We start from the raw sequence: 10,165 nt of genomic DNA, 5'->3' as shown, positions 1-10,165 counted from the left end.
CAGTAGCATGAGTGCAACCTATTTAAATGTCTTTACCCTGTTCATAGTTTTGTAAGTGAGACAGATCCATTATACATTATTGTTTTGAAGATGTCATTCCTCTGTCAATATGATTTAAAACTACGACAGAAGTATGAATGATACTTGTGTTGGTGCATTCTTACTATCGATACATGTAGTTTTGAAAATAAGATAAAAACATGTTAATTGCCTGATGATATTTCAAGATTTATAATATTTGTAAAATATCAATTTGAAGAAAGGATAAATTCTTGGAATATAATTGCTTACTGTCATTCCGCTAAATCCATTAAACTAACTTTTAAAAAACTATTCGTATTTTTCTTTAATAATATAAATAGAATATTAAAGATAAATCTGATATGTATTGTTTATATGCTTGTTACAAATAAGGATTTGTCGATCAAGGAAATAAGCAATTTACCTTAATTATAAGGAGATATTCAGCAATGTTTTAAGTTGTCCATACCACGGTTGGACACTGTTTATTTGATGTTAAAAAGGTTAATTCTTATGTAACAGAATGGGAAAAGACCGAGTTTTGAACCTTAAGATAGTTATACCTATAAAATATTTGGAGAGAAAACCCTCAGACATATAGCATCAATTTTCATAAAATTTATACTGTTACAAAAATTTGCAGAAAATAAGTCTTGCAACCTCCCTCCCCCCCCCCAAAAAAAATATTATATTTTGTGTCTACTACATTTGAAATCCTGAATGTGCCAATACTTCGTATTTGAAAACTGCATAACGTTGTTGACGTGATAAAGTACTTTATAAAACGCTTTTAATAATCAATGAATTTAATTGGGTGCTTATTCTTCAAATGTTGTACTAGAAGAAAATTTATTTGGAAACATATAAACTTACTTTTAATTACCTCGCATCGGCCATTACTGATTGCATATTCTTTTTTATTTCTGTTTAAATGTCTGTATTAACTTCTTTAAACATCTAGAATTGTATTGAATGGATTTGCATACATATATGCGTCGAGTAAACATCTTGTATAACGAGCAATTGTACAGTATCGATCAGACGCCAGAGTAAACCCCTACTTAATTTCGGGTTTACATTTTAGGTTTACTTGGGGACTACTCTGGGCCTGCTTTTTAAAAATTTGGGTCCTCTAGGTGTTTACTTTGGGTTAACTTGGGATTTGCTCTTGGGATCAAATGTACTCACTGAAGTGTGAAGTAGACCATTATTTTCTCTTACCATCTTACTGCCTGTAATTCCTGCTCCTTGTGTATCCCGAATACACAAGTGCCGTCTGTTTTAGTGGTATACTTCTGATCGGGGTTTACTCTCTGTGTTCACTCTGGGTTTTCTCTGGATTGACTCTGGAGTCACTCTAGTAAACCCGGAGTAAACCGAGACTAAACCCAGAAAATAGTTCGAGGTTTAGTTCAGGTTTACTTTCTGTAAGGTTGTAAGGTTGGGTCTGATCAGTGCTGTATACATTCGCTATTTATTTGGAAAACCACATTCCTCAATATTTTGCTTTACGATTAAAGGAGGCTGGATGGCTATCAAAGTGCCTTCACTTTTGCTTAAGAATAAATGATATGATCATTCTAGCTATGAACTGGCATTCATAAAACCGAATATCCACATATTTTAGTATGTAAATATATTTCTATATTTTTATCAAGAGCTCTTCTTCTCAAGGAGATAAACATAGTCTAAAAATGGGCACAACCATCCAGCCCTCTTACCACCTGTTTAAATAATTCTACTTAGTAAAACTGACAAGTTTTCTCATTACTAGTGATCCTTTCATGTGGGTGATGTAACTTGCGTCGCGTAAATTATGAACTTTCTCTTGATAAAAAAATCTTAAAACAACCATTGATGTATGCAACAGCCTTGAATAATTGACCTGGGTATCTTTGGAAGGAATCAAGAAAAACAATTTAAAAAACCATCAGGGCGAAACAAATCGGGGATTATTATCTTAAAACGATCTTCAGACCTACAACAGTAAGACAGTGCACTATCCCTTCTAAACCAAGGATCAAAACCATAAAAGGTTTGATTTACGTTTGTTCATTTTAGGGGTCGTAGAAAATAGTGCTTCAAGTGAGATTTCTTTGAGAAAACGGAAAGTGAAAAAAAAATTTCATATATAGTTAATTTGGAGACGATTTGAAAAAAAAAAAGTTTTACAAGGTGATTTAGTTGTGAATGCAAATCTTATACAAGGCACCAATTATGTATTTAACTCTCGGTCAACATTTTATTTCAAGGATAAATTATAAAAACAGAACTAAACAGGTAAAAATTCTCTAAAGGTGAACTTTTTACCACAAGTTCTCTCTTTTTCTTTTCTCTCTCTCTCTTTCTCTCTCCTCTATATATACATATTATTTTTTACAGGTTTACCACAGAACAAGACAAAACATTGTCATACGTTTATTCCAAAATGTCTGCTGCCAACGTATCAGCAGAATTGTTGATTATGTGCGGAGCTCTGTTTTGTTTTTATTTCATCATCTTCGTGGTATATCTATTGGTGGACAAATATCTGTGTAACAAAACAAGAAAACGTTCAAGTCCGTTAAAGCAAAACGAATCGGCCAAAGGATGAACAACACGGAGTTTACAATGTAAATATAATGGTTGTATGATATATTTGTTCTATATTTTTTGAGGTTGGACATTTTTGTTAATAAATCACCAAATATGTAGACGCCTATTCACAACCTGCAATCAGTACCAACCATTTTATTTCGAAAACAGAACCTTTTCAGAAGATGTGATAGAACATTCTAATAGCATTATTGTAATGTTACGTTATCATTTATTTGTTTGCTCCTATTTGTTTTACGTAAATAGTTTTAATGAATTGTTTTGAAGAATTTGCAAAAGAAAACTTTGACTATTTCTAAAAAGTTTTGATTTAAATAAAGACATACAATCATTTTATATATTCACTCCTTTTTATTTCCGTTTATGAATATGCAATTAATATTTAAAAATGTACACATAAGAGATTATTTTTTGTTTGTTTGTTTTTTTTATTATTACAATAAATTCATATGTGAACTCAAGTATATTATTCAAGTGAGACTTTTGCGTGAAAAATTCACATACGGAATAACTCGTTTCAATAGAAAATTGTAAAAATACAACTTTTAGAACCAAAGTATCGAAAACTTACACTCAAATATGATGCATCATCTCTGTATTGCATTATTCATAGACATACTAGCATCTTTTATCTGACTGACTTTCACATGCGCGCTTGTTGTAATTACACCTTTGTTTTAGACTCAAACTATGTAAAAAATGTAAAATCTTTTTTGTCTTTTCAACTAACAACAAATGAAATCCATCATTTACAAAAGTCGTTATACCGTCTAACGACTAGTGTCTATAAGAGATGCATGGAATTCTTATGGAAAGCAAGTCTTAGGTGGGTAACATTTTAAAGCCACTTTAGCACTGGCATTAATATTCATTTTGATGTTAATTACTGAAAAAAATCTTTTGAGCTGTTACATCCTTTGCTTTCCGTACACGACTCTTATCCTTTTGAAATAACATTTTGTAAACTTCTGAGCGAATATAACACTACGTGATTAAATATTCAACATCTGGTACGTTATTCCAATCAATTGATGAAAACATTCCTAAAGACCATGTTCCGTTAATAGTACGACAGATTAATTACTTATAAAGACAGTATGAGTATGGCATCGAATTGCCAAAAAAGACTTGAAAAAAAAGTTATAGTCTGTCCCAAGTTATTGCTTCCATCAATTTTTGATGATTTGTAATAAAAATACACATACCTGTGAAAGAAATACAATTGAAAACGATGAAAGGGAATATATCCAAGATATCTTCATTAAACAATTATCCCTTTTCCCTCATAAAATTTCACAGGAGCGAAAACAATTTTCTTACAAAGATTTATAATGGGAAATGTTTACATCTTTTCTCCATTCGGAATACACTTGGAATACATCGCGCAATTTTTTAACGTTATCATCCGGGCTTATTAATGGCTGATGCAATGCAAAATCTCCGTAGACTTTCAATTTTGGGATTTGTATTGAAACCTGAAGCGGTAGAAGGGGTGTTTCAAAACAGATAATCTGGACATTTTTCATATTAGTGGATGAACGTAGTTTGAGCACAAAGGTATTTACTATTATTGAAATATCAAGGAAAAAGTGGTGGAAGCAAAAACTCGGGACAGAGTGACGTAACAAATTCAAGGATATTGTGGTAAAATTTAAGTTACGTCAAAGATGGGAGATAATATTAAAAAATGACAGTCTACTTTGGTGTACTATTAATCAGAAGAAAAAAATCACAGAAATTCCATATTTATAAAACCAAAACACAAAATCATTAAAATCAGTGAAGAGTTATTTTTATCTAGAAACACTCGTTCAGGTCCCACATTAAGATATATTTTTAAGTCGACGTTTAACAGGCACATCTGGTCAGATAGTGCTCTGATAAAATAACAGTAACGCCAAATCTTTCGAAAAAGGAATTTGACCTTTGGTGTTTTCAGTGAAAAGAAGATCACAAACATTTCATAACAAAAAAAAAAAAAAAAAAAAAAAGGAAAAAAAAACCCCCCCAAAAAACCAAGAACCCCCCTACCCCCAAAAAACAAAATCAGTTTAGTGGTCTTCTTATTCTCAACTGGCGTCTCATGTCCGACATTATAGTTACTAAGTTGACTATCAACAAGCACATCCAGTCAGACGTACATTGTCGATAGCGATGTATCCGGCCCAGCCGTTTCCTACAACACCTTCGACAAGGATCTGTTTAAAATTAAAATATAATGTTATTATTCAGAACTAAAAAATGTTCTTTATTGGTCATGTTGTTACTTTTCATTCAGCTTACCGTTCTATAATGGGGTAAAATTGCTTTTCAGCCATAATGGACAGAGATTCACAGGATTTGAAAAAGTACTTGTATATCTTGGTTAAATTTGCACTTCTTACTTGTCATTGTTAAAGAGATCCTTGGGAAATCTAAAAGTATATTAAATCCTCCGTTTTTTGAAACTTGGCGCCAACATATATTATTGTATAATTAATTAACTAGAAATGAATAGTCTTTTTGCCTAAAAAAGATGTTGATAAACCAAAAGCTACGAAAATTTAGGGAATAAAATATAAGATAAAAAAAGATACGTTTGTTTTAGAGTCCAGCTTTAGACTGATTTGCATACTCCTCCAGAGTAATCCTTGATTTCCGGAGACTTCCCATTGCGTCACTGGCCTTCTGGTTCCGGTCTTTATCATAATACGCAAACTTCCCATATGATTGACATCCAGAGTGCATGTGTTAGTTCATTTTAAAGCAATAGACTCGATCTAAAACAAAAAATCAGAAAATCAAAATGTAAATATATTTAATGCTATCAATTATTCAAATTAGTCAATAATGCCCAAGAGTGGATATTAAAAAAATGTACTGGTAAAAGAGGTTATAAGGTAAACTCCAATTTTTGATAATAGATAAGGCCAGTCTCTTCAGATTACAAAATATGCTGGAAGCTTGCGTACAAAAAATATTATAAAATTTTGTATAAAAGATTCCCTGTTTCAATTTAACTTTTCCATAAAAACTGTCAGGTCCTAATATAAATTTACTTTAAACACTGTTACTCTTTCTCTTCGAAATAACCATACTGGGAGTATCTTTTTTTTTAACACAGAGACATATGTTTTGCATCAGTTAGACTACCCGTGGAATATCTCGTTGCTTCGCAGAAAAGCCCTATCACCAGAAACACGTGGAGCAGACGCCTCGATGTACGCATAATACGATCCCTGATAGGCACCGTTTGGTCCAGTGTTGTATGAGCTTGTTAATGCCCTAATAAGTAAAAATATAAAGTAAATCTATACTCCTATATTAAAATAATAGACTCGAATTTTTGGGCTTTAATACCGAGAAATCGGAAGAGTAATGGCTTTTGTTTTATATATTTTTGATGGTTCTTGGAGATTACCAATTTGTTTTTATTTTTTCTCAATCAGGCTTCGCTAATTAAATATCAACGAAAATTCCTTTTAAAAATCCGGAAATCGTCTGAATTTTTTCGGATTTTACAATCTTGCGCATGTGCATTATATTCACGCTAAATCACGGTATTCTCTTTAGTTTATGTTTCCACAATATCACATTTGCATGGATAAACTTAAAAAACGATAATAAAAATACGTGTAAATTTTCATTAAAAATTTGCTATATATTCTGTTCATGAAAGAAAATACGTGAGATAACTCTAACTCAGTGCGTTAATATGAAAAATTCCAAGAGTTCTGAATGTCAACATGGTACGCAAATTTGATGTATCTATACCTTAAATGCCCGACCTAATATGTAATGTCAACCCGTGCACGCACGGTCAAAGTCTAGTATATTATAAAATAAAACTTTAACATGTTAAAGTTTTTTTTTTATTCAGGTAAAAGTTAACAATAAGAGAGATCAAAATAAGTGATGCTCTATCAGGGAAAAATAAACAGTCCAAATCGACTTAAAAATTAAATATTTAAATCGTTCTTAAATTCCAGCAGGCTTGGGGTAATGCTAAATGTAATGGTAATGCATTGCAATGCATTAAATGTTTTCAAAGTAATGCTAGTAATGTGTAATGCCACAAATTTAGCATTACAAGTAATGGTAATGTAATTCATTACTTTCCAAAATCTAATGTAATGCTGGCATTACATGGCATTACTTTAAATTACTATGCTTATTTATGCATGTTCACTTTAAAAAATGTGACGAATAACTGAAATTGAAATTTATTTTAAAGAAGAAAGAAATAATTCTTCAGATAAAAATGTTTTAGTTGTAATATTGAAAAAGACTTTTAAAAACTCATTTTTAAATTGTTAATATTAGTAGATATAACAGTTCAGTTCAGTTCAGTTCAGTTCATTTATTCGCTCAAAACCATTTCAAACATATGGTACATGAAGACAATAAATAATATACAGTGGAGCCTCAGTTATCCGGACGTTTTCGTTCCCAAGTTGAATCGTCCGGATAGGTGAAGCGTCCGGATATCTGAAATGTGTCTATTGTTGTCATGAATGATAATTTATTTGTATGCAATGGCTCCCAGTGTTGATACTAGTTTTTTTTTCCTTTCATACCATATAGCAACACATGCTAGAGTGAACGTTTATAACAGATAAAGAACTCTGCTTTATTTATTATTTTGTCATGAAATATTAACCGGACAATAATGATAACCGAATCTAGCTGAATTCTTTCTGTCCAAGTGTGATATGTGTGTGATACACTGTTGTTCGCAATTTTCCAATTTTTGAAAGTGGTTTGGGAAGTCAGTGTATTTATACAAGCTACTCATGAGGGTCTAGCACGTAAAAAAGGTGTGAAACTTAATTGACAGGGGTAATCTTTTGTACTGAGTAGGGTATCATCAAATTTTACCGTCCCGTTAAATGAAGCAAGATTAGTAGTAAATTAGTGTTTTGTGGTAAAAACAGACCGTCCAGATCCGGAACGCGAAATTCCGGATAAATGAGACAAGATAACGTATAAAAAATATGTTCCCAAATAAAATCGTCCGTAAACTGAAGCGTCCGGTTATCTGGCGTCCGGATATCTGAGGCCTCACTGTACATATAAATTATAAATTGATCAGAGGTGAACATACATAAATATAAGGGTTAGAGAGTTAGGAAAAGTTATACAAAATGAAACTCATGGAGGACTATAACTACACAATTTAATAACATTTTTAAGAGTGTTGTTATTAAGAGTTTTAAATCATTTAAACAATTTACTCCAATTATTTTGCACTTCAGCAAAGAATGTCAACAACACACTATATGCCCCCAGGATAATCTAAGTATCATAACAATCTATTGTTATAAGAAGTGCTAAACACCCCTATCCCCTTCCCTTTGCTATGACCCAAAAGAATAGAGGAACAGACGTGCACCTTTAAAAGCAAAATGAATGCACTGTCCATCCATGATGAAAATCAAAATATATATTATAACCCATTTGAAAATAATTTTACTCTCTCTCTCTCTCTCTCTCTCTCTCTCTCTCTCTCTCTCTCTCTCTCTCTCTCTCTTGTATATTAATTACATTAGTACATTAGTTTCGCTTAATATATCCTAAGATAAAGATTGCCAAACAATATTTCAGTCCCAGCTTCCACTGCGCCTGTAAAACATTTATTTAGTATAACTGGGAAGTTTTTCAAACTAACAGGATGCAACCCTTTGAAACTTAGTTCATAAAGTGCAACATCAATCTTTTGTCTTAAAGTGTCCTTAGTATAAGGAAATTCAATTAGAATATATTAAGAAATATAAATGGGAAAAACCCTCGGTTTATAAATCAATACTGTTAAGTGTCCAAAATTATAAAGATTTGTGTAATCTGGGAAAATATCTCTATTTAGCTTTTAATAACCGCAACATTATTCCGGAAATTGTTTTCTGTTATGCATGTAATTCTGTGTCTCTATTTCATATCTGACATTGTATCATGCCAAATGTGTATAAGTATCTTTTTACTCATGTAATATGGTGTTCATAATGCCACAAGTTGATTATATATTGAGCAAATAAAGAATGACTCTTGTATAGTCATTGCATTTGAACCTGATACTGAACATGAACCTGCAGATGTGTTAAAGAGTGTTTTATATTTGAAACATTTGCAAAAACTCTTTATTAGCTTTAGGATTTTAAAACAATGTAATGGTAATGGTAATGCATTACTTTACTCATGTAATGGTAATGTAATGCATTACTTCAAGAAAATCAAGTAATGGTAATTGTAATTTAATGCCCAAATTCATGAAGTAATGGTAATGTAATGCTTTACTTTACAATGTAATTCGCCCCAAGCCTGAATTCCAGTAAATCTGGTTGTCAACAAACATGAGTACTTTTTTTAATCAAGGAATATCTCTCATCTCCATCTCTTAAAGATATTTAGTGTTTACACATGTATCTCTCTATCTGTCCTATAAATTTATTCCCAGTTAATACACCTATATGTGCCAACGATGCTAATCGCATAGTTTATATGCACGTACTTTTTAAAATTAATTATATATCTTTTTGAAAGTGTAAATTATATAATAAATACTTTTGAAACCATAGCGACATACCTGTTGAACTCTCCAATTAAATTCGTCATATCTCACGTCATCAAGAAAACAATTTAAATTTTCAAACGTACAGGAAAAAGCCAGATCTGCAAAAGAAATGTTTACATTAAATACATTACAGATATTATATTTCGAATAATGATGAATCAGTGGATGTCGAAAGTTACAGTTTTAATCAGAAAATGAGAAAATTAAATGAAATGAAAAGACAATTGAACCACAAACTTTGCAATAACTCTCAAATTGACATACACTTGCACATAGTGAAGGAAATACATGTAGGTATACGTAAGGCACAGGGAAATTCACTATGTTGGAGCTACATGTACACCTCCGCCCAGCTGTGGCTTGAACTCATGACCTCTGGAACCTATTCTCCTAGCAATGAGCGGTTACCGGTAACCACTCTGCTATGTTTGTCAGTTTGAGAGTTATTGCAATGTGTATCGTTTAGATCATTTCAAATTGTCGTTTAACTGTATTCCACCTGTATCTCAAACGACCATGTAGTGAGCGACCAGTGCGCTAGGTTCCGTTTGTCATCGAAAGCACGATTCTTGTCTTACCGAGATGGCCAGATGGTTAGATATATGTCTGATATGAAACTCAATCCCTGTATGTTTTTGTTTTTGAAATGAATATTTTCTTATCTCTTTATCAGTATATGAATCGTAAGCATATGAATTGTTCATTACTTTTTTCGTGATCAGATCATCAGTATATGAATAGAATATTACCTATTTCACAATACATTCCTCCGAATCGACTGGAGTTACAGCTACACGTCGCTAACGACCCAGATGGTACACACTGGGCACCATTCTTACAGGGGTTAAAATCAACGCAGGGGACTGACTCGCCTGTAAACAATAGAGAATTTGCATCATTTAAAAAAAGTGGAAGAATAATGAGGTAAATTTGATCAACGAAATTATATATTTAACACCAAAATACGTTTGGACATTTAAAAACCATTATGTTAATGACCTT

The 10,165-nt window shown here is 32.0% G+C and overlaps 1 long non-coding RNA gene across 2 annotated transcripts; it reads right to left on the bottom strand.

Annotated features, from left to right (window-relative positions):
• Nucleotides 1-4,656: 4,656 nt before the first annotated feature.
• LOC128162796 (uncharacterized) lies at nt 4,657-5,868 on the bottom strand. 2 transcript variants are annotated; one of them, XR_008240708.1, is made up of 4 exons: nt 5,749-5,868; nt 5,193-5,375; nt 4,900-5,030; nt 4,657-4,814 (listed from the first exon to the last, which is right to left on the bottom strand). It is a non-coding gene; the product is annotated as an uncharacterized LOC128162796 (long non-coding RNA). The 2 variants fall into 2 exon arrangements; XR_008240707.1 differs by having other exon boundaries at nt 4,900-5,375.
• Nucleotides 5,869-10,165: the final 4,297 nt, after the last annotated feature.

The sequence above is a fragment of the Crassostrea angulata genome, chromosome 9, assembly GCF_025612915.1.
Source record: "Crassostrea angulata isolate pt1a10 chromosome 9, ASM2561291v2, whole genome shotgun sequence".
NCBI classification, from domain to species: Eukaryota; Metazoa; Mollusca; class Bivalvia; order Ostreida; family Ostreidae; genus Magallana; species Magallana angulata.
This window is presented reverse-complemented; position numbering and strand designations above follow the sequence as displayed.